Genomic DNA, 23728 nt, shown 5'->3' with positions numbered 1-23728 from the left:
AAGAAACATTTGATCCTTTTAATAATTCATCAACTTAATTGCAGACGAATTCCAATATACAGCAAAAAATGTTTTCATATATATACTACCTGACAAAAGTCTTATGTCGATCATAGTTGTAAGAGCAACAAATAATAACTTGACTTCTAGTTGATCATTTGGAAAAGTGGCAGAAGGTACAGTAGATTATTCTGATGAATCATCTGTTCAACTGGATCCCAATCATCACAAATACTGCAGAAGACCTAATGGAATATGCATGGACCCAAGATTATCACAGAAAACAGTCAAGTTTGGTGAAGGAAACATCATGGTTTGGGGTTGTATTCCATATGGGGGGGGGATGGGGGTGTGGAAAATCTGCAGAGTGGATGACAACATCAACAGCCTGATGTATCAAGACATTTGTGCTGCCCATTACATTACTAACCACAGGAGAGGGCAAATTTTTCAGCAGGATAGCGCTCCTTCTCATACTTTAGCCTTTACATCAAAGTTACAGACAGAAAAGAAGGTCAAGGTGCTCCAGGATAGGCCAGCCCAGTCACCAAACATGAACATTATTGAGCATGCCTGGGGTAAGATGGAGGAGGCATTGAAGATGAATCCAAAGAATTTTGATGAACTCTGGGGGTCCTGCTAGAACATTTTCTTTGCCATTCCAGATGACTTTATTAATAAGTGATTTGAGTCATTGATATGCATATGTTAAGTGACAAGACTTGTGTCTAAGCAAAGTCAGATCTTTCTGTCCTAATAAAATCATTAAAAATCAAGACATAATTATATTTTATTTTAGTAAAATAAACATAATCTAGAGGCCTTTGCCTTTCATATAAGCCACTTCTGATACCAAATGATCAACTAGAAGTCAAGTTATTAGAAATGAGTTATTAAAACTGTTTACAAATGTGTTTAAAATGTTTTTACTTTAACTGTGCGTGTGTGTGTATATATATATATATATATATATATATATATATATATATATATATATATATATATAGAGAGAGAGAGAGAGAGAGAGAGAGAGAGAGAGAGAGAGAGAGAGAGAGATAGATAGATAGATAGATAGATAGATAGATAGATAGATAGATAGATAGATAGATAGATAGATAGATAGATAGATAGATAGATAGATAGATAGATAGATAGATAGATAGATAGATAGATAGATAGATAGATAGATAGATCAAACTGTATATTTACAGTTTAAGTCTGAATTATTAGCCCCACTGTTTATATTTCCCAATTTTCTAGTTAACGGAGAGATTTTTTTTCAACACATTTCTAAACATAATTGTTTTAATAACTCATTTCTAATACAGTAATTGGATTATTTTATCTTTGCCATGATGACAGTAAATATTATTTTTCTAGATATTTTTCAGGACACTTCTATACAGCTTAAAGTGACATTTAAAGACTTAGTTAGGTTAACTAGGAAGGTTAGAGTTATTAGGCTTAAGTTATTGTATAACGATGGTTTGTTCTATAGACAGTCAAAAAATAGCTTAAAGGGGCTAATAATTTTGTCCCTAAAATGTTTTTTTTTATTAAATTTTTTTTATAACTGCCTTTATTCTAGATGTAAACATCATTTGGGAAATATTTAAAAAGAAATATATAACAACTACAAATTTAGATTTTTATTGAATTCCCAACCCTACGAATCAATGAACTATATTGAATTGTGCATGTTCAAATCTAGTCATAAGTTATTTATGAACTGTAGAGATCATCGTATCTACATTAAGCCGGATTGCATGTCTAACGCGTGATTAACGGCTCTTCTGTGATCCAGCTCAAGAAGCATAATCAATATCTGCAGAGGAGCTCCAATGGCAGATATGTTCATCTAACTGTGGCTTTATCAATTTACCTCATGATGCCTGAACATTCAGAAGCCTCAAGGGGGAACGGTAATATTAAAAAATGGCCTTGTTTAAATCACCATTCATCTCAGGTCGCCCTGCCGCAAGGGGACAGTGCTAAATAAACATGGTCCAAATTGTGTTCTTGATTGAGAGCACAACACAAATATAGTCTATATATATATATATATACCTGTCAATTAATCACTGTGCCAAAGTAGGGATTGTGTGGAAAATGGTTTGGGAGTAGGCTAAACAACAATATTAAAAATAACATAACATACAATTCACATTTATTTAAGATTGTTTATCATTTTAGTGGGGCTGGGTGAGCCCCCTTGATAAAACAACAGCCACTTTTACACTATCAGACGTAACGGATCTCTTTGCCTACCTGTTGCACTCCAGAATAGTCCATATGAATACTGTTTAATTTTATTTTGTCGGGCTGACTAGGCATGGACCAGTATAAGGTTAAAATAAGTTTTTTTTAAACATCTCGTTTAAAACTATATTTTTTGTCCCATTGAACACAATTTAATTTATGATACATTAAAATATTTTGGAAAAGTAAAAAGGTAAGGCTAAATAATTCAAAATAAACCATCGACTTCTGCTATATTCATAAACACAACCTGTTTTTGTCTGTCATGACAACTTGACAATACCAAGACAACATAACATATACACTCACCCATTGGGTACACCTTACTAGTACCAGGTTGGCTCCTCTTTTGCCTTCAGAACTGCCTTAATCCTTCCTGGCATAGATTCAACAAGGTTCTGGAAATATTCCTCAGAGATTTTAGTCCATATCGACATGATAGCATCACACAGTTGCTGAAGATTTTTCAGCTGCACATCCATGATGCGAAACTCCCATTCCACCACATCCCAAAGATGTTCTATTGTATTAAGGTCTGGTGACTGTGGAGGCCATTTGAGTACAGTGAACTTATTGTCATGTTAAAAAAAAAAAAAACAGTCTGAGATGCTTCAGGCTTTATCATGGTGCATTATCCTGCTGGAAGAAAATGGGTACGCTGTGGTCATAAAGAGATGGACATGTTCAGCAATAATACTCGGGTAGGCTGTGGCGTTGACATGATGCTCAAATGGTAATAAGGGGCCAGTTTTGGTGAGCCTGTGTGAATTGTAGCCTCAGTTTCCTGTTCTTAGCTGACAGGAGCGGCACCTTGTGTGGACTTCTGCTGCTGTAGCCTATCTGCCTCATAGTTGGACTTGTGTGTTCAGAGATGCTCTCCTGCATACCTCGGTTGTAACAAGGTATTATCTCAGTTGCTGTTGCCTTTCTATCAGCTGGAACCAGTCTAGCCATTCTCCTCTGACTTCTGTTATCATTAAGGCATTTGCGCACAGAACTGCCACTCACTGGATACTTTCTCTTTTTCAGACCATACTCTGCAAACCCTAGAGATGGTTGTGCGTGAAAATACCAGTAGATCAACTGTTTCTGAAATCCTCAGACCAGCCTGTCTGGCACCAACAACCATGTCACATCCAAAGTCACTTAAATCTCCTTTCTTTCCCATTCTGATGCTCGATTTGAACTGCAGCAGATCATCTTGACCATGTCTACATGCCTAAATGCATTGAGTTGCTGCCATGTGATTGGCTGATTAGAAATGTTCGTTGAGCAGTTGGACAGGTGTACCTAATAAAGTGGCCAGTGAGTGTATATGTCAAACATTATTGTCATAAAGCACATTGATAAGAGCTGAATTTGTCATAAAATATTAATGATGCTCTTAAAAATATTTGACAAACTAATGTCAAATTTCAATGACAAACTGTTACACTACAAAAGTGATCAGAGAAATATTCATGACAATTATCATGGCCTCATGTCATAATATTTATGACATTATGTTGATTTGGTGATGTCAAGTTGTCATAATGTCATCTTTGCATTTAAAATGACATAACTTTGCAAGTGACACAAAAACAGTTGTTATAAGCATGCATCTCATTTACATTCATGATGTGTCATGTCATGATTATAAAGGTTTCATGAGTTTTATGAAGGCTTCAAATAAAGTGTCACTACTGTTTTTAAGTTAACTATTACTATTAAGTTAAAAATCTATTTGTTGTTTTTAGTGTGCCACAATACTAGAACCATGTCATTGGTGTATTTGTACACCCCTAGTAGCCATTTGCTATATCAACGGTTTTATCTTTGCTTGTGATGTGTGATATTATGAATGACAATGTTTAATGTTAATTAAAAGCAGAATATTTAAATACACTTTTTAAAGATCTCTATATTTATAGACCTGTTTTAGTCTCATTGGGTATTCGAAGTCAGGAAACCTGGTTAATAAATATTTATCATTTGAAATACTCCAGTTTGTGAACTGTTGATCATGTTCTGACGACTGAAGTGTTACTTTCACTCAGTAGCAAAACTTTAAAGTTGGAATAAGGGATTTTGCATGATCAAATATATAATCAGCTAGTTTTCACTGAGCTTGTGGTTTGCCTTCTCTGACCTGTTATAATACTCTTGCTGATTGGCAAAAAAAACTTTTAATCCCCGTGGAGAAAACTGACTAAACTTTGCATGCATGAAGTGTCTGTGGCTAATTGCATTATGAATCATTTTGGGATGGATGGAGCATATGGAATATGGAATATGGAATATGGAATAAATTCACTGGTTTTCTCATGCTCGCAATCTTAATAGACCTGTAAGATTTGTAGTATTACTGTATGTACATTTGATTTCTTCCTTTCACAAACAACTAAACTGCTGGAATTATAGACTTTGTTTTTATATTGTGATGTTTTAAAATCATTTCATGAATTCATTTGTAGACTTGAAGCTGATTTTTTTTTTAGAAATGAAATGCAAAATCTTATACATCTTAGGCTTTTTATTTATATTTATTCTTCTTTCAAATGTTTATGTTTGTCCTCTTATGAAATGTTTTATCCAGCGTCAGGACGTAGACGCACTGGGATGCTGTTTTTGCACATGTCAGAGTTTACAAATAGATAACATCAAAAAAAAAAAAAAAAACACGAATAAATTTGATGCATAGTTTCTTTAAAGAACTGTTAAGAAATATTTGAACCTATCTGTTTCCGGTATGCTGATGGCCTGTTTCTCTACACTTTATTGGTGATAATGGTCAGGAATGTCGGACCATTATTGCTTTTTTAGCATATACAGTAATGTGTGAATTGTGGAGCGGGCTAAATGTAAAAAAAATAACAGTCTTTTTTTTTTTTAGAAAGTGTAATTTTTTTTGCTTTTATTCTTGCTATAATAAAATAATTTGTGGAGTAAAATATGTTCTCTTGTCATGGATATTTCATTAAATTATAATAGGTAGAGCTGTCAACTGTCAATATCAACTGTAGATTTGAACAAAAGGAAGTGATGCATCAGAGTTTGATTTAAAAAAATCTTGAATGGTTATCAAAATCCTTCATCATTAAAATGATTTATACAAATATTCAGTTTAAAATTCTTGATCGTTACTAATGATATGACGTTGTTCCGGAAACTTCCTATTTCTCTGTTTATCCGTCTGACTTTACCGTCAGTTTTTTTTGACCGCCCTCTGTCATTTTAAAGAATATTACAACGGAGAACGCAGCAAGTATAAAAGCCTTGTCCGTTCGAGAGGTGGACGATGCAATACAAATCCAGCTTGACGCTACAACCCTCAAATGATCAAACAACTGTAAATTAATCTAGAAAATGTTTAATCAAGAAAGTAAACGCTGTGTAAAAACTGAATACTCTTATTTTGAAATGTTGTTATATAGTTACTCTAATAAGTTCTTATACTAAATGTATTGTTTTGTTGAATTATTTGTTATTTACATATTATTTATTTACTGCTTATTAATGTTTATAGAAATGTACAAAAGTTTGTTTGTTTTTTTAGATAGTATGTACATATACAGTGTTTAGAATACTTGAGTACACCCCCCACAAATCTCTCATTTAAATGAATATTTTCTATAAGATGCTTTAATATTATATTTGTGTATATACATTAGTCAGTACTGAAGCCACATCTGGAGCTAATCTAACAAAATTAGTTAAAAAATGGTTCAAAAATTAGTAGCCTAAATGTAAATGTTAGGGAAAAAAAATAAATAAAAATTTCAAAAATAGCATAAATTAAAAAACTAAATGTATACAATTTTGTTTAAATGATGATGTTTGTATTTATTTATTTATTTTGCAATATTTTGCTTAAACAAATAAATCTGTTTTGTTTAAATGCACCAATATATATTACCCATATTCCCTCAGAAATGGATAAAATATTAATTTTCAGAATGGTGTGTATTCATATATACTGAGCACTGTGTATGGAGTTAAAGTCAGAATTATTAGCCCTCCTGAATTATTACCCCCTATATGTTTTTTGTCCTGTTTATTTTATCTGTTTAACACATCTGTAATTAATAGTTTTATTTAATCATTTCTAATAACTGATTTCTTTTATTTTTGCTGTTTTTTCAGGACATAATATTTGACTAGGTATTTTTCAAGATACTAGTATTCAGCATAAAGTGACATTTAAAGGCTTTATTAGGTAAGTTAGAGTAGTTAGGCAAATCATTGTTTAATGACAGTTTGTTTTGTAGACCTTCAAACATATTGCTTAAGGGAGCTAATAATATTGGCTTTAAAAAAATTAAAACTGATTTTATTCTAGCCGAAATAAAACAAATAAGACATTCTCCAGAAGAAGAAAAAATATTATAGGAAATACTTTGAAAATTTCCTTGCTTGATTAAAAGTAATTTGGGAAATATTTGAAAATAAAATAAAAAAAAAAAACAGGAAGGCTAATAATTTTGACTGTTTTAAATTGTACTCATTTAATAAATACTCAAAATGTGAATATATTTCTAGAGTTCTTGTGATCTGGAAATTAAATGAAGTGCAAAACATCATTACATGACTTTGACATGTAGAAAATAAAATAGCTTGCTTTTATTGCCAAGACATCCTTCAGTTTCCAAAAGCGATGAATGTGAATTCAGACTCTGATGGATGCAATAAACACTGTATCTGTCAGAGCAGTGCTTGTGGTTTATCATTCCCATTCTCACGAGTCCCAGAAAAATGGCTTCATTTAGCAGGAATATGAAGTCCCTCCTGCTGAGCTGAATTATACCAGCTGAAAACCCAGCACACAAACAACACAACTGTTCTACTAATAACTGCTCCTACAGAGAGAAAACAAAGCAAAATCTTGACCACCGAATTGATTTTTCAATTACAAACACAGTAATCAAGTCCATTGCAGCCATTTCTTCAAGCTAACTTCCTTTACCTGCTGGACTCTACCAGCCGATGCTGCAGTTTCATTCTGAACACAAGCTTTACCTTTATTATAACAGACAAACACCACAACATGACATAAATATTAATATCGTATATAGTATAATATAGTATATAGTATATAATATTATAGTATATTAAACTATTATTTTAGTTGTATTAAAAAGTTGTAATAAATATTGTTATTATAGTTTTAACTGGTTTTGATTTAGAATATACATCAAATTGAGACCAAACCTTTAATATCATTGTATGCAAAACAAGTGTAAATAAAGTTGGTAGCTAGATGTGATAAAATCCTTGAAAAAAAGTCGTACATGTAAAGTTGTATTCATACATAAAATACTAATGCTATCAATATGTCTTAGCGTCTCTGAAATGTATTATAGACGATGTTTATGAGAATTACAGCGTATGCACAATTAATGAGATCACATCGAATATACACAATGATACTGACCACTATTTGTCCTGTTATGCTTACTTTTCTGAGGGTGGTCCAGTCAGCTTACTGGAATATTGTTCCAAAGTGACAAACACATTGTATAAGCAATTCATATGTTTGTTGAATGCTGTGACCCAAAAACATTTACTGTTTCTTTTTTGTGAGACGTTGTTGTCAGAATGGCAGATGCATTTTTAAGTATTCATACAGAACTCTTTATCATGGCTATTCATCAACAGATTGTCTTTTATTTGCATGTTTGTAATAACATCTAATGTAACTTTTAGCCCCCCCTTTGAATTTTTTTTCCTTTTTTAAATATTTCCCATATTATGTTTACCAGAGCAAGGAAATTTTCACAGTATGTCTGATAATATCTTTTCTTCTGGAGAAAGTCTTATTTGTTTTATTTCGGCTAGAATAAAAGCAGATTTTATTTTTTTTAAACACCATTTTAAGGTCAATATTATTAGCCCCTTTAAGCTATATAGTTTTTGATCGTCTACAGAACAAACCATCATTATACAATAACTTGCCTAATAACCTTAACCTGCCTAGTTAACCTAATTAACCCTTAAATGTCACCTTAAGCTGTATAGAAGTGTCATATCTAGTCAAATATTATGTACTATCATCATGAAAAAGATCAAATAAATCAGTTATTAGAAATGAGTTATTAGAAATATTATGTTTAGAAATGTGTTTAAAAAAACTGAAATTGGGGAAAAGATAAACAGGGGGGATACTAATTCAGGGGACTAATAATTCTGACTTCAACTGCATATTGCATTAAATTGTATTTATCATCCAGTGATAATTTGTGGTTTTTGTAAAAATTTTGGTTGTAGTTTGTAAACATTATGAATGAGTGCTTGATGTGCTTTTTTAAATGGCTAATGTCTTCTGTGTTGTACATGAAGGTTCAATGCTGTAATTTATCACAAAAGAAGATGATGTGGTGTCATCCAGCACTGCTCCAGAGGCACCAGCATCTGCACAGGTACAAACAAAGTGCTGCACTGAGAACTGTCCGTCAACCAGCTATGCAGGTACAGAGAGGATTTTATGCCTTACCTTTTGTAAATGTTTGAACTTCTACAGAACACGTTCATGTTTTTTTTATGTAAACTAATTAAGTATTAAACTAAGTATAATTTTATTAAGTATAATTTTAAGTGTTTATATGCATATTTATATACAGTTGAAGTCAGAATTTTTAATGATAATATTTTTTCTTCTGGAGAAAGTCTTATTTGTTTTACTTTGGCTAGAATAAAAGCAGTGTTTATTTATTTATTTTATTTTTTTTTTATTTAAAAAGGTCAAAATTATCACAATAATTTTCCTAATTACCCTAACCTGCATAGTTAACCTAATTAACCTAGTTAAGCCTTTAAATGTCACTTTAATCTGAACACTAGTGTCTTAAAAAATATCTAGTCAAATATTATGTAATCATGGCAAAGATCAAATAAATCAGTTATTAGAGATGAGTTATTAAAAATGTTATGTTTAGAAATGTGTTGAAAAATATTTTCTCTCCGTTAAACAGAAATTAGGGAAAAAAATTAACAGTGGGGCTAATAATTCAGGGAGACTAATAATTCTGAATTAAACTGTATATAAATAAATAAATACAAGTTTAAACATATGTTTGTGTGTTTGTGTTCCTCCGTGGGCGCACCACAGTAAAATCTCGCTTAGAGCAGCTTTTTGACCAACAGCGGCCCTGTTTATATATTCATTATTCCTAAAGTAACAGTAACAGTGGACCCCATCATTCATAATCAACTTCAAGCCATTAAAATACTGCAAGTGAATAGGGTAAAAAAAACAAATGTTCCCAGTTGATTGACTACATTAAGATTTACAAACATTTGTATTACAAGTTTTCTAAAATGTTGTTTAAGATAGATGCAGTAATATATTTATATAATTTACATGTATGTGTTGCACACATTTCTACCAATGTGGAAAATCTATATTTACTATATTTAATATTTTTCTATATTTATTTATTAAGGAAATCTTGGAAACTCGAATCTGATATTAAGAATGTAACATATAATCTATTGTATTAGATTAATTTATATTTTAATTAAACTAAATCATTTTTTATTAAATTTATATATATATATATATATATATATATATATATATATATATATATATATATATATATATATATATAGTTTAAGTCAGAATTATTAGCTCCCTTTTTTTCTTTTTTTTATATTTCCCAAATTATTTTTAACAGAGCAAGGAAATTTTCACAGTATGTCAGATAATATTTTTTCTTCTGGAGAAAGTCTTATTTGTTTTATTTTGGCAATAATAAAAGCAGTTTTAAATTTTTTTAAAAACATTTTTGGGACAAAATTATTAGCCCCTTTAAGCAAATTTTTTCCGACAGTCTACTGAACAAACCATTGGTATAGAATAACTTGCCTAATTACCCTAACCTGCCTAGTTAACCTAATTAACCTAGTTAAGCCTTTAAATGTCTCTTTAAGCTGTATAGAAGTGTCTTGAAAAATATAAAGTAAAATATTATTTACTGTCATCATGGCAAAGATAAAATAAATCAGTTATTAGAAATAAGTTTAAAACTATTATGCTTAGAAATGTGCTGAAACAATCCTCCCTCCATTAAACAGAAATTGGGGGGAAAATAAACAGGGCCGCTAATAATTCTGACTTCAACTGTATGTATTTATTTCATTGTTTATTTATTTAATTACTTGGCCTCTATTAACTAACTATATATGAACTATATTTGTGCTGTGACTCTTGATGTGTGCATAATGGGATGAGCAGAGGGGACATATAAGGGGTGGTAATTGTTAAGTATTTTTTGACTGTTATAAAATGTTCCATATTCGTTTTGGAAAATAAAATAAAAACTGAATTACAAATAAACAAACAAGTAAATGCCTCCAAAAAAAGAAATCATAGCTATGGCATGACTGTACTACATCCTAATGAGCTTTTTTTTTTTTTTTTTTAGAAATGAATATGCTATAAGCAGTTTCCAGATTCACACATCCACACACACGTTGTGATCACAGCTTTAGCAGAGCAATCAAGTTAAAGTTTGCTCAGTCAAACTCAGTTTGCTCTGATCAGCTATAGTTGTGTTGTCCATGGCAACTGAGGACATTATCATCAGCGCACATCTAGAGAATCAGTCATCCAGACAGTTTACCTACCGAAACCCATAGAGTCTCTGGAATGAAGGTTTATTGTATTTTTTGTTGTTTTTTTTCTACAAGAGATCATGAGATTTCATGATGATCACAGATGTGCTTTGCTCAGAACCCTTTCACAGACAGATCTACACTACCACGAACATACATTCCAGAGACCATTGGTCCTTCTATTAGTAATGAAATCCTGGTAGTTCCAGTGTTAAATTAGGTTGTAGCTATAATTGCAAACTATATAGTAAAATATGATCTGACATTAGCTTGATTCAGGCATGCTATACAAAACATGTCATGTACAAAATAAAAATAAAAAACAGTATACATACTAAATGAAAATGAAGATTCACTCTCTGCCAGCAGGTGGCACTTACAGAACATCAGGAAGCACAAGGGTTATACTGTTGTGTACTGTGTTGTAAAAATAAACTTTAACCATTTACTACACACAACCTCGTCTTTAGAAAAAAAACTTGACTTGACAGTTCAAAGCAAAACATCTTCACATCAGTGTTGTCACGTTACTGGAATACAATACAAATCGGATTGAAATTTTAAAAACGTCCATTTCATGCTAACATTTGAGCACCGTTTAGCACGTTCTTAAACAGCGCTGATTTGCCATGGTGTTTACATGCTCAACAGAAATCACTGTGATTGGCTGTGAAGGTCATCAGTTCACCGAATTCACTGCTGTTTACTGAGTGTAGCCACAGACACAGGGATACCGGAGCATTTTAAGCATTTTAAAGTGAAGATCGGTCGATTCATCAGTGGATCGCTCATATGTTAGCTTTCAACAAACCAGGGGCCTCATGTATCAACGCTGCATATGCACAAAAACTTTGCGTACGCCAGGTTTCACGCTCACGTTTGGATTTCCTAACGATAAAATTAATGTGAGAGTGCGTTTGTCCGCGCCAACTTCATGTCTGGCGGACGTGTATTTCTTGTGTGTGTGTTTTATTCTTTTTGGCGACTCCTAGAGGCAATTATGTTCAATTGCACACTATAAAGTATCGCACTAACACATGTGAAAAGCATTGCTATTCATTTATACTTGATAAAATGGGTTAATTGATGCAATTTTTTTTTCTACCAATTATGTGATTTAGCACATATAAGCATTTGCAAATGTATACAACCCTAAGTCTATGGCAATGGCAGTGCTGGACTTATTAGAGAACATTGTCAATGGTTGAATCCGAAGGGAACATGTTTTTAGGGATTACAGTGATTTTCTGGCCCACAATGATGACTGGCTTATTAGCCGTTACAGACTTCCAAGAGCTATTCTCTTGGAGCTCTGTGTTGAGTTGGGTCCAAATTTGGTGAGAGAGACAGCGAGGAGGCTTCAAGGTGCACTATGGGTGGCTTCTTGGTGAGTTTAGTATTTAAAGATATTATTCCAGCTAGTTATTTTTTTATTTTACTTTGTTGAGCTTAATTATTTAACTGCATATCAGGAGACCGCGGTTATCCATTAAAAACAAGGCTGTTAACCCTCCTCATCAAACCTCAAACTGAACAAGAGAGCAGATACAATGATGCCCATTCTTGCACTCGGTCAGTTGTAGAGCGGGCGATTGGGCAGCTGAAATGCAGGTGGCGCTGCCTTAATAAGAGTGGAGGGGTGCTGCTATACCGCCCTAACAAAGTGTTCCTCTAATACAACTGTGTCTCCCACAGACACGGACACTACCCTAGACAGTAAAGTGGTGCCCACAATTGAGGCAACTCTCTCCTCAAAGGGTGTTAGTTCAGCATCCCGTTCCCCTACATGTTCGGTCCACACTTTGACGGTGTGCCGCTGTTTTCCTCCTAACCTGCACCTTTACATCGGACCATTTCTTTTAGAATTCACAGTGCGATGTTCAGACCCCACTGTGTTAATCACGTCACCTTAATTCTCCCACTACATTTCTTTTGTTATTAATTCCGGAGGTCAAACTTGCAAATAACAGTGGTTTTCTCCGGTCTAACTCTGATAGGAGCACCTCTAATTCACATTCTGTGAAGTTTCTCTTCTTGCTTGCTTTTACTATGGCTTTTTCGTTTGTCTTGATAAAGTGGAGTCATTATCATATTCATACGGGGGAGGAGGCAGGGAGGAGTTTTGCGCTCGTGCATGTTGCGCTTATTTTCACGTTAATTCGAATGTGCAAAGAGAATATGTCTGGGATTCCGCATATACAGTGTTTCATACATCTGATTTTTTTTCTGCGTACGGACATGTACAGCTTTGTATGTACTCAATGTTTAAGTATTAATTCAACGCAAGTCTTTGTACATGAGGCCCCAGTTGATTTTTGCAGCTTTAAAATGCTCCAGTTTTTAAAATATCAGTGCCAAGTGGTATTGAATTCCAGTAAGTCTTAACACCTTAATTTTAACCTCAGCTAAATGTTTTCATTAACTTAGAGCTGTTACACACTGCGTAAAAGCTACCTTAAAAATCAAAAACTTTAGTACATTGACTTAAGTATTGAGTTTAAAGGAGAATTTTATACTTTTACTTGCATTAATATTCCAGTAGGGTCTCTGTACTTGTACACCAGTGCCTGATCTGTGTACTTCTTCCACTATTGTATTTTAGTTAGTTCCTCTCGATCTCTCTTCTGGCATGTTTACATAGCACAGCCTAGCGGGAGAAGCATTCGGTCTGCCTCCCCCCTGTTTTACAAGGCGCAAACTGATACAACACAGGCCTCACAACATGAGCTACAAGCCGTGCGCAGTGAAGTGGTTGGCAGGATGTTGGGGAGGTGTTCTCTGCAAACTGTAAAGCGAGAGAAAGCAGATCGTGGACAACATCTCCTGTCACCACATCGCTTCCTGATCAAAGACAGCTGACTTCATTACTGAATGAATGCATCAGTTTAATGTCACAAGCACCCATCCATCCAGCAATAGCATATGATGATGTGCACACATGCGTATGATATTAGGTATGAATTGAGCTGGCAGTTAAACTACTGTGACAACCACTGAAGTAAAAATTGCTTTTATTCTATTCTGGAAAATGCCAACAGTAACACTTTCTATGAAGCCTGTATTCATGGTGTGTTATTAGAACATTCTTAATGCATAACAATACACCTACTATTTTTTATGACATTTGTTGCACTGTCTGATAAATAATCTAGTTAAAACAAGTAAAGGAAATGAAAAATCTGTCATGATTTACTCATCCTGCACTTGTTCCAAACCTGTCTGAGTTTATTTTTTCTGTTGAAGACAAAAGAAGATATTGGTTGTTTTCACATGCGTCATTGATGACACACGTGAAGGCAGGAAGTGATTTTTCCACATAGGAATCACTATCAGAACATCAAAATGTTTCTGTTTTGTGTTGTTTATAATTGTCAAGAATGTTCAGAAATCAGTCAAAATGATAAATGCTGAACAGCTTTATAGAACTCCAAAGTTTTTGCTCAAAAAGGGAGAAACTTCAAGAAAAGGCGGCATGTAATCAACATTTTTTTAATACATCAATGTGTACAAACTTAGTTTTAAACGCAATAAATCATTTGATAGCACTAATAAAGTGCAGGCCTAGCTATGTTAATGTGTTATATAAAGTCAGGTACAAACACCAACACACTTATACAAACTCCAGAAAATATAACGTACCCTGCCATATAATTGTTGCAATAAAATATCCGTCTTGTTTTGCAATAATCCATGTCTTTACTGGTGTTTCGTCAGAATAAACAACTGTAAGGTGAACATTGAGATGTGAACGTTTGTTGGTGGTTAAGTTCATTGACCGAATAAAAGAAAAAAATGCTACTGCGAGCAAAACTACACGGTTATTATTGTGGAGCACTGTCTACCATCCACTAAAGAAATATACAGTTGAAGTCAGAATTATTAGCCCCCTTCAAATTTATTATTATCATTATTTTTTTTTCCAAATTATGTTTGACAGAGCAAGGAAATTTTCACTGTGTGTCTGATAATATTTTTTCTTCTGGAAAAAGTCTTTTGTTTTATTTCGGCTAGAAATAAAAGCCGCTATTAATTTTTTAAACACCATTTTAGGGACAAAATTATTAGCCCCTTCAAGCTATATTTTTTTCTCGATAATCTACTGAACAAACCATGGTTATACAATAACTTGCCTAATTACCCTAACCTGCCTAGTTAACCTAATTAACCTAGTTAAGCCTTTAAATGTCACTTTAAGCTATAGAAGTGTCTTAAAAAAAATCTAGTAAAATATTATTTACTGTCATCATGGCAAAGTTAAAATAAATCAGTTATTAGAAATGAGTTACTAAAATTATTATGTTTAGAAATGTGCTGAACAAATCTTCTCTCCGTTAAACAGAAATTGGGGAAAAAATAAACAAGCGCTCTAATAATTCAGGGGGACTAATAATCCTGACTTCAACTGTATATAAATAATGATGATAATAATAATGTAGACTATGCGTCCACGCTTTTGTATGTTTTCATCTGTTTTTTCGTGTATATGTCTGGAAGATATAACGCTATCCGCATAGGAAAAAAAAAAAACTATTGTAATTTATTATGTTTTTGAACCACGCGTAGTGTACAATGTCAGCTTTTTGTTAATAAATGCTCTAGAATGTTGGTAAACTGATAAACTGTAATAATTACTGTAACATTTGTTTAAACAGTGGTGCATTGTGATGGTGTATGTAATATGTGGCCTATTAGATAATTTATTTACTACAGTGTTTTGCCATAACCATATAATTAGTATGAGTTTAATTCAAGTATGCTTCAAAACACTATAGCGCTTACTAAAAAAGATTCACATAATAGTGTATGGCTCGAAGGCAGGCAAATATATTTTTGTTCAGTGGAAAACTCTGTTCATAATATAAGGATCATGGCCAACATATGGGGTTATTTTCTATTTATATCTCCTTTGAAATTTGGTATAAATCACAAAAATACTGACTTTCCTTTACAGTATCCTATTCAGTTTTTCTTTTTCTTTTTTTACTTCCTGCCCTCTATGTGTGTTTTGCACATCACCAGAATCACTTGATTAAAAACAACGTATACTGAAGAATCCTGTTCAAAATGGTATTCATTGCAGTTTGTGTTCCTACTATTGAAGTCAATGGCTACAGTTTTTCAGCTTTCCTCCTAATAAAAGAAAAAGAAACTTAAAATAAAGGTTTGTAACCATTTGAAGGTGAGTAAACAGTGGTTCAATTTTAATTCTTTTTTTTTCAAGTGAACTATTAGTTTAATGCATTTTAATGGATTAATAATCCCTATTAAATACCTTTATAATATGCTGTATCATCTGAAAAATAATCATATTATTATTACTGCATTATTGCATGTAAAATATGTATGGGATATATTTATGATAATGTTATAAAACTTTCATATACAATTGGCAATAATGGCTAAATTGGCTAAACTGATAGGGAATGTAAATAATAAAGTAATTATGTTATTGTGGCTGAGACTACAGTTACTCAAAAACTACTTTGACATTCAGGAAACAACCTCGATTAGGAAAAGATGATCTATGGAGCCTACTGAGCTTTAACAGAATGCAACAGTGGCCACATATTTCATTTTATTATATTATATGTCATATTTCATATTTCCTTGGTTCTGGGAATGTTTTTTTTTTCATCTATTTTCTTTATCATGATTTAAATAAATCATCAATAGAGTTAGGACATTAATCAAACCAATCAGCTCTGAAAGGAAGGGGGAGGGGGATCATATTTAAGTCAGACAAAGAACAAGGTTATAATTAAAGAAAGGGTTCATAAGAAACTAAGATGTGAATTACTTTTTTTTACTTATTTTTTGCTGAAACTGAAGTCCTTGGGGATTCATAAAATTCAATTCAACGGCTACCAGCCATTTCAAGAGTCCAAAAAAAAAAAAAAAAAAAAAAATCACACAAAAAGTTATTACCTGTGACAAAAAATAAGGGAAATGATTTGTCTGTGCACAGAACTGAGGATTATTTAGAGCACCATTACCTTTAATCCATATTTTTTAGCAAAAGGGCCCAATTGACACATGTGCAAATTATTATTTTGAACTTTTCTAATCCATCTGAAAAAGTTTGCTGAAGCCAGCACATATCTACACTGTAAATTGTTTAATTTTAATTGACATTAGTAAATATATATTAATCGACCAATTAGTTGACTTTCCTTTAAAAATGAGTAAAGCCATTGCTGTAAGATTAAGTAATTTAACTATGTGCAAGATTATAAACTTAGTTGAATCAGCTTAACGTTTCCAAGTTGCAATGGGTTTACTCGCTGTATGTCAACTCTTTGCTTTTAAGGCAACCATGTTTGGCTTAAAAAAAGTAACTAATTTCTTTAGTTTGCAAGTTGCTCAAACAAAACTCAGTTTATTTTATTTGACATAGATACTGTATGTAAAGCATTCGCAGCCCACATCATTACTGGCTGCTTTCATAAAATAACTCCATATTCAGGTTATATCAATGTAAGTACAAAAACGGCAAGTTATTGAAAGTGTTGATATTCACAAGAGCATGGAATCAAACATCTGTTTCTGGAATTAGTCCATTAATTGCAACCACTAAAAAATATTTACAGGTAGAAAGAGTGATAGAGACTTTGCCCACTTTTTTTTGCTTACATGTTTGTGAGAAGCATACCTTTACATTTCACTGCATATTCAGTCAAGTCCACAAATATTGGGACATCGACACAATTCTGACATTTTTGGTTTTTATGTTTTCTTCATTAGGGAAAGAATTCTTTGGTCAACCACCGCAGTTGTTTATGTTGCTGAGCTCCCTGTTGCATACTTTTTTTAAAGAATGTTCCGAACAGTTGTTTTGGCCACGTCTGATGTTTTTGCTATTTCTCTGATGGGTTTATTTAGTTTTTTTCAGCCTAATGATGGCTTACTTCCCTGATAGTGACAGCTCTTTGGATCTTTGAAAATTGACAGCAACAGATTCCAAATGTAAATAGCACACTTGATGAACTTTAGACCTCGTTGTAATTGGGATAAGGCAATAACACACACCTGGCCATGGAACAGTTTAGAAGTCAATTGTCTTGTTACTTTTGGATCCTTAACAAGTGGGAGGCACTTATGCAAACTGTTGTAATTCCTACAGCGTTCAACTGATTTGGATGTAAACACCCTAACATTAAAGCTGACAGTTTGCAGTTAAAGCACATCTTGTTCATTTCATTTTAAATCCATCATCTTGGTGTGTAGAGCCCAAAATGTTATAATTGTGTTTATGTCCCAATATTTATGGACCTGACTTGTACATTTCACTGCAGTTCTAGGTAAAGTGAATGGAAAAGGCAGTATGACGCCAACAACTTTTGTTCCTTTTTACACTAATGATATTTACATAAACAGTATTGGTGAATAAAATATTATTTTAATGCAATTCTCTGCGCAACACTGAATAAATAACACAAAACAACTTAATATTGTTTGTGATTTGCAGTTAAATAAATTTCCTCCACCTATCTATCTCCATATGGACAACTTTTCTGGTGTGGTCAGTTTTCTGTGTAGTTCAGTTTGTTTGTTGTTGAACTTAAAAATAAGAGTGCTCTGGTTTGAGTCTGGGGAAGCACAGGTCCACAAAAGAAAAAAAGCAATACAAAATAAAGGTAAATCTATGTAGTCGTATAGTGCACTTTTCTTCTATGTTTGCTGCTGAAAACTTTATTGGTTGGGTTTCGACAAGTGGTTCGCTAGTATCTGTACATCAAGCCCTACCTTTTTGTGGTCATGTACAAGAAGGATCTGAAACTTCCAACGAAATATAACCAAAGTAACGTATTTCAGATTCTTAAAATTAAAAGCAACGCCCTCTAGTGGATGTATTATCTGAAAGTGCAAAAAACGTACCCAGAGCAACCTATTTTACATGTTAAACAAATTTACAATGTGCCTGGATTGCTTTACTGCCTATAAGCCTGAATAGAATAAAACAGTTTTCCCAAAACTGCTCGTCTCATTACTGCTTATCATTACCACAATGAAAAGTTGAAGAAGACACAACAAGAGCTTAATCCATCGGAAGTCAGTTTAAATAATGCTCAAACACTTTAAATCAGACTCGTTTTCTCTACAAGAACCCTGTCACTTCTTCCAAACAAGCAAATCATGTTAGCCAGAGGGTTATGATCTGGGAACATGACCCTAATCAGACTCAATAAAGCGTTCCTCTACTAACATCTCAAGAGGTGTGGAGCTAGAAGAAGAGCAAAGCGAGAGCAGGACATGAGGTCTGCGTCAACATCTCCATGTCCTTTTCACACTGTGAAACAAGCACTCCAGACTGTGACCAGTCATTACGCTCATTAGCAAACATGTGCTTACAATCAAGCGCTCTGCAGTGCAATGCATTTCAGCCAACAAAGACATCATCAGCCTGGGGAAGAGCTTATAAAATGTTTCCAGAAAGGTGAACAAGAGTTAATGTAATGCAGAATTATCCAAAAGTAGTAGCTATAATCATTCAACGGAATATAAACGTATTTAAATACTTTAAATCTTGAGATTTCTGCATGATAAACTATGAAAAATATGAATTATGAAAATGTCTTTCTATATAGAGGTATTTAAATTTACATTAATATCGCAATATATATTGCAGCAAAACAAACTATTGCAATGTCAACAATTGCAATTGTTTTTCCTATACCATGCAGCCCTAATTGTGAACATAATATCAGTTTCAATATACAGCAACTAGCTACTTTTTTGGTAGTAACTTGTAGATAGCTAGAAGTGTAGTTTGACCGCAGTTTAGCTACTTTAACTTTTGAGTAGCTTGTAATTTTAAGCTACAGTTTACGCTTTCTCAACACAGTAGGTATGTGCTATAATTTGTGCCAATGCATCAAATCATATACTGTATTAAAAAAAAAATCATAGTTTAAGACTCGTTTTAAAATGACATTGCAAAATCTGAGTCAACATATTTGCCATACTTCATATTTTAAGTCAAGCGTAATTTAATTATATTATAAACTTCACACTATACACTGTTTAAAAGCAGCTAAGAAATCATAATAATGTGTTTAATATCTCTTTATGCCTCTTAGATCAATTCATTTTTATATCTGGATGATTACATAATCTACATTTTCGATACACTACAAGCAAAGACGATGTTGACATTTAGTATCTAGTATATTCCACTTACAACATTATCCTGTATGCACCCATTAAAAGGTGAACATTATTATATTCATAATTATATATATTTAAAAAGAGTGCAGACTGTGTGGAATCTCTAATATGCAGCATTTTTATTGTCACACAGTCTAGCCAGCAGATGATTAACAATGAGTAACACAAAAATTATCAATATATGGATTTTTACAACATTATAAACAGCACCATGCCAACCAATTTTCCTTGGATCAGCCCAGAGCTCTGATGCCTCATTGTTTGGTTCAGTAATCTGTGTCCAAATCCATTTCTCTATCATTATGTGAAAAATGTGGGCGTCTAGAGCCACTTGACGAACTTTAGGGCTAGTATATATAGCTGTATAGCAGAATATGGCTATCACTATTTAGTTTTTGTGTTAAATATACTGTAGTTCTGTTCACATGCATTTTTGATAACGTCAATATAATGACAACCAAATTCAAAAATAAAAAAAAAAAGCTTCTTTTTTATTTTTAATCCAGCAGTTGAGTTTGTCTATATGTCACCTATTGTTGGGATTGAAACAATAGTGTTACAGTTTTTTGAGATGTTGAAAAGCTGAATACTACACAGCAAAATCGACAGTGTTAATTCAACTGTAAAAGAGTTAATATTAACAATTTACCAGTGTGTATATATAATCCACACTGGCCAGAGTTAAATTAACATTTTTAAAAGTGTTAACAATTTAACACTTGCTCAAAAGTTAAATATTCATTTCTTGTTTTATCAGTAATTATCCACACACTTTATAAATGTAAAACATACTCTGATATACATGCATTATAAAACATTAAAAATTAGTTATTGTTGGTTCAGAGCTTATTCGTTTCATAATAAACCAATACAAAACATAGTCTATTTATAAACAAATTGAGAGGATCAGATGCTTATGATTGTTCTCAGCAGTTTCCGCTTCAGCTCATGACTGATTCTCCAATCAGATGATTCCTAACTCACTATAAATAGAGTTTTTCTTATCTCAATAGCTTCATCTTGAAAGCATTATGGGAATGTCTAAATCCACTTTTGCTATTTTGAGGACAGAATATACAACAGGGTTGTGCTTATTCTCTTAATGAGTTATGGTATGTTTTGAGCATAATGTGCATTAAATCAATCGATCTCATCTCACATTTCCTTTAAGAATCAGTTGAGTCACACCATGGCACATTCATTGTTTACATGGCAGACTTTGTAAGAGGAAAAACTGAACACTTCACTAGCGAGAAACAAGCTATCTGCAGCGCGAGGATAAAGAATGAGCCTCCTCCATTCGGCCACTTTACTTTCTCTTTACTTTTACGTTTTACTTCCTTACAGTAAGGAAACTCACTCAACTGAAGACATCCATTAGCCTACATATTTAATTTCATTTGTTAAGTGCAAAGATTTGTTTTAAAACTATTTATAAATTCAGTCATTAAAGGAATTTCTGGCAGAGAGCAAACTGTTATTATGATAGCAGATAGCGACATTTAATCACAGCCAGACATCCAGACAATCCCACAGCCCATGATCTTTAGAAGCAATGGGCAGTCCAGAGCGATCTTGACTTTATAATGAGGAAACAAATCACTGCAAAACACTGACTAAATGACTTCAAGAGAGCTATAAAAGGCCATTTTTCACATACGCCTGAAATAAACATCACAAACACAACGCAAACCTTCCCTGAAACACATTCTCAAAAGGCAGCATAATAAAGCAAACGGGTATTTAAAGATAACTTTCAAATTCGACAACAATGCTTCACATTTAAGAGCAAATCTATGGCTTTATCTCCCTTAAACAGCCTTGAACTTTCAATGTGTATTTTTATTAAAAAAGCTAGCATTAATGAAGTCACATTCTGTGCCAGACGTACCCTGAGTGAAGGGATACTGCCGAGAAAAAAAAAAGAGAGAAGGGTGAAATGATCTCCCCTGGGGATTTCACCACTAATATTCAATGTGGAAGAGTTTCTATGGCAACAAGTGACTCACTGCACTTAAATGCAACAATGAAGCGGAGTAACAGATAATGCGTCGCTCTCTAAATTTTCAGCTGCTAATGCCCTTAATGAGTCTGGATGCTGAAATCAAAGAGCAGGCTTTGTATGAATGGCTGTCTTTGAATGGGACCTTTCTCCTCTATACGTGCAGAGTTAATGAGGGCTCGAATGGGAGGTCTAGGGCAAAGAAAACAACGTCTTACTGTTTGTTTGTTTGTCTGTTTTACTCTCTTTCTTTCTTTCAAGATCAAATAGATGTGATGCAACTCACTTGTTAACATACAGTATTGGTAACCAGACCCAAATTGAGGGTCCCCTCCTGTAAAACAAACTAATTTGTAGGTTGTTTGTGTAAGTGGCTTGTTACGAACAATAGTTCAGTGCTCTCTAGAATATAAATAATGATAGCGCTGTGTTGCCTGTCATCTTGAAATTACTAATGGTGTTACCGAACAAAATGCTGGATTGTTTAGCAATGTATGGACAGTTTAGAGCAGTGTTTAACAACTCTGTTTTCGGAGGCACACCAGCAGTACAATATTTGTTGCTTTTGATTAGGGAGAGTCGGAAAATGTGTATTGTTGGTGCGCCTTCATAGATACATTAGATGTCGCCTGGTCTATTGTTGTCTATTGGACGGAATGCGTCAATATCGCCGCCATCTTGGTACAGGGTAGCGCTCCTTTGAAATGAATGCGGGACCAAGGTACAGTGGAGGACTGTGGCCATCCAAAGCCTGAGATTTACACATATACACATATATCTATGATCGGGAGTTTTCCTGGATGTTAGTATGTAATTTTTTTTTTCTAATTACGAAAAGTATATTTTACATCACTTTTCTACATTGATGGATCAGTGACCGCACGGGCATTCCTGACAAAAAGCTTGTGTTTGTGTGTACAGAAATGTACTATTCACCCTCCCTGTTGAATTTGATCTAATTATGTCCTGAAACACACATCCTCTCCTGCTTTTACTTCTCATACTGACAGAGGGAGCGATTCGTTTGTGAATGAATCCCCCGAACGACTCTTTCACTAGCTGACAATAATACAAGTTTCTGGCAGCGCAGCATCTCGTTGTCATATTTCTTTTGCATTGTTTGCTGATTTTATTCAACAAAACTAGCATAAGCCGAGTGTTTAGTGCGAGTTGAAGCTGCTTTGCCTTATGGTGAATGCAGTAAGTGACTGTTATCATTAATAACGTTACCTGATTAGCACAAAAGTTCAGAACATACAAAAACAGAAAAAACTTAATATTACCTATGAAATGTTCTGCCTTTGTGCTTTGTTTTCTTTGTTCGCTCATTACTACACCCGTAGACAGCTCTGAAGTCCTGCATCTTCACGTAATAACACTGTCTTGACTTGTGCGGTTTAATGACATTTGTCCTGGGAGCACTGTACCAATGTGGTGGTGCTATTGACGCATGCTTAGGGTCCCTATGCGATATCTAGTGTATAAATCTAAGGTGCGCCTTCAGGAACAACATTGAAAAACACTTGTTTAGATGGTCCCTTTCCTGTTTCCACTTCACAAAATTGACAATTATATTTACATACTGGGCAAAAGCATCATTAATACACAGTTTCCAGTCTATTCAAGTAACAAATTTTGATATTTAACAGTCAATTTGCATAATAATAATAAATAAATAAATAAAAACATGGTTCTAGAATTGACCACGGT

At 33.5% G+C, this 23728-nt stretch overlaps 1 protein-coding gene across 3 annotated transcripts in view; it reads right to left on the bottom strand.

Annotated features, from left to right (window-relative positions):
• Window positions 1–23728, bottom strand: part of prkg1 (protein kinase cGMP-dependent 1) — a 248018-nt gene that overhangs the window by 129732 nt on the left and 94558 nt on the right. The window lies entirely within an intron of this gene.

The sequence above is a fragment of the Danio rerio genome, chromosome 12, assembly GCF_049306965.1.
Source record: "Danio rerio strain Tuebingen ecotype United States chromosome 12, GRCz12tu, whole genome shotgun sequence".
NCBI classification, from domain to species: domain Eukaryota; kingdom Metazoa; phylum Chordata; class Actinopteri; order Cypriniformes; family Danionidae; genus Danio; species Danio rerio.
The sequence above is the reverse complement of the archived record's forward strand: the minus strand, read 5'-3'. Positions and strand labels throughout refer to the sequence as shown.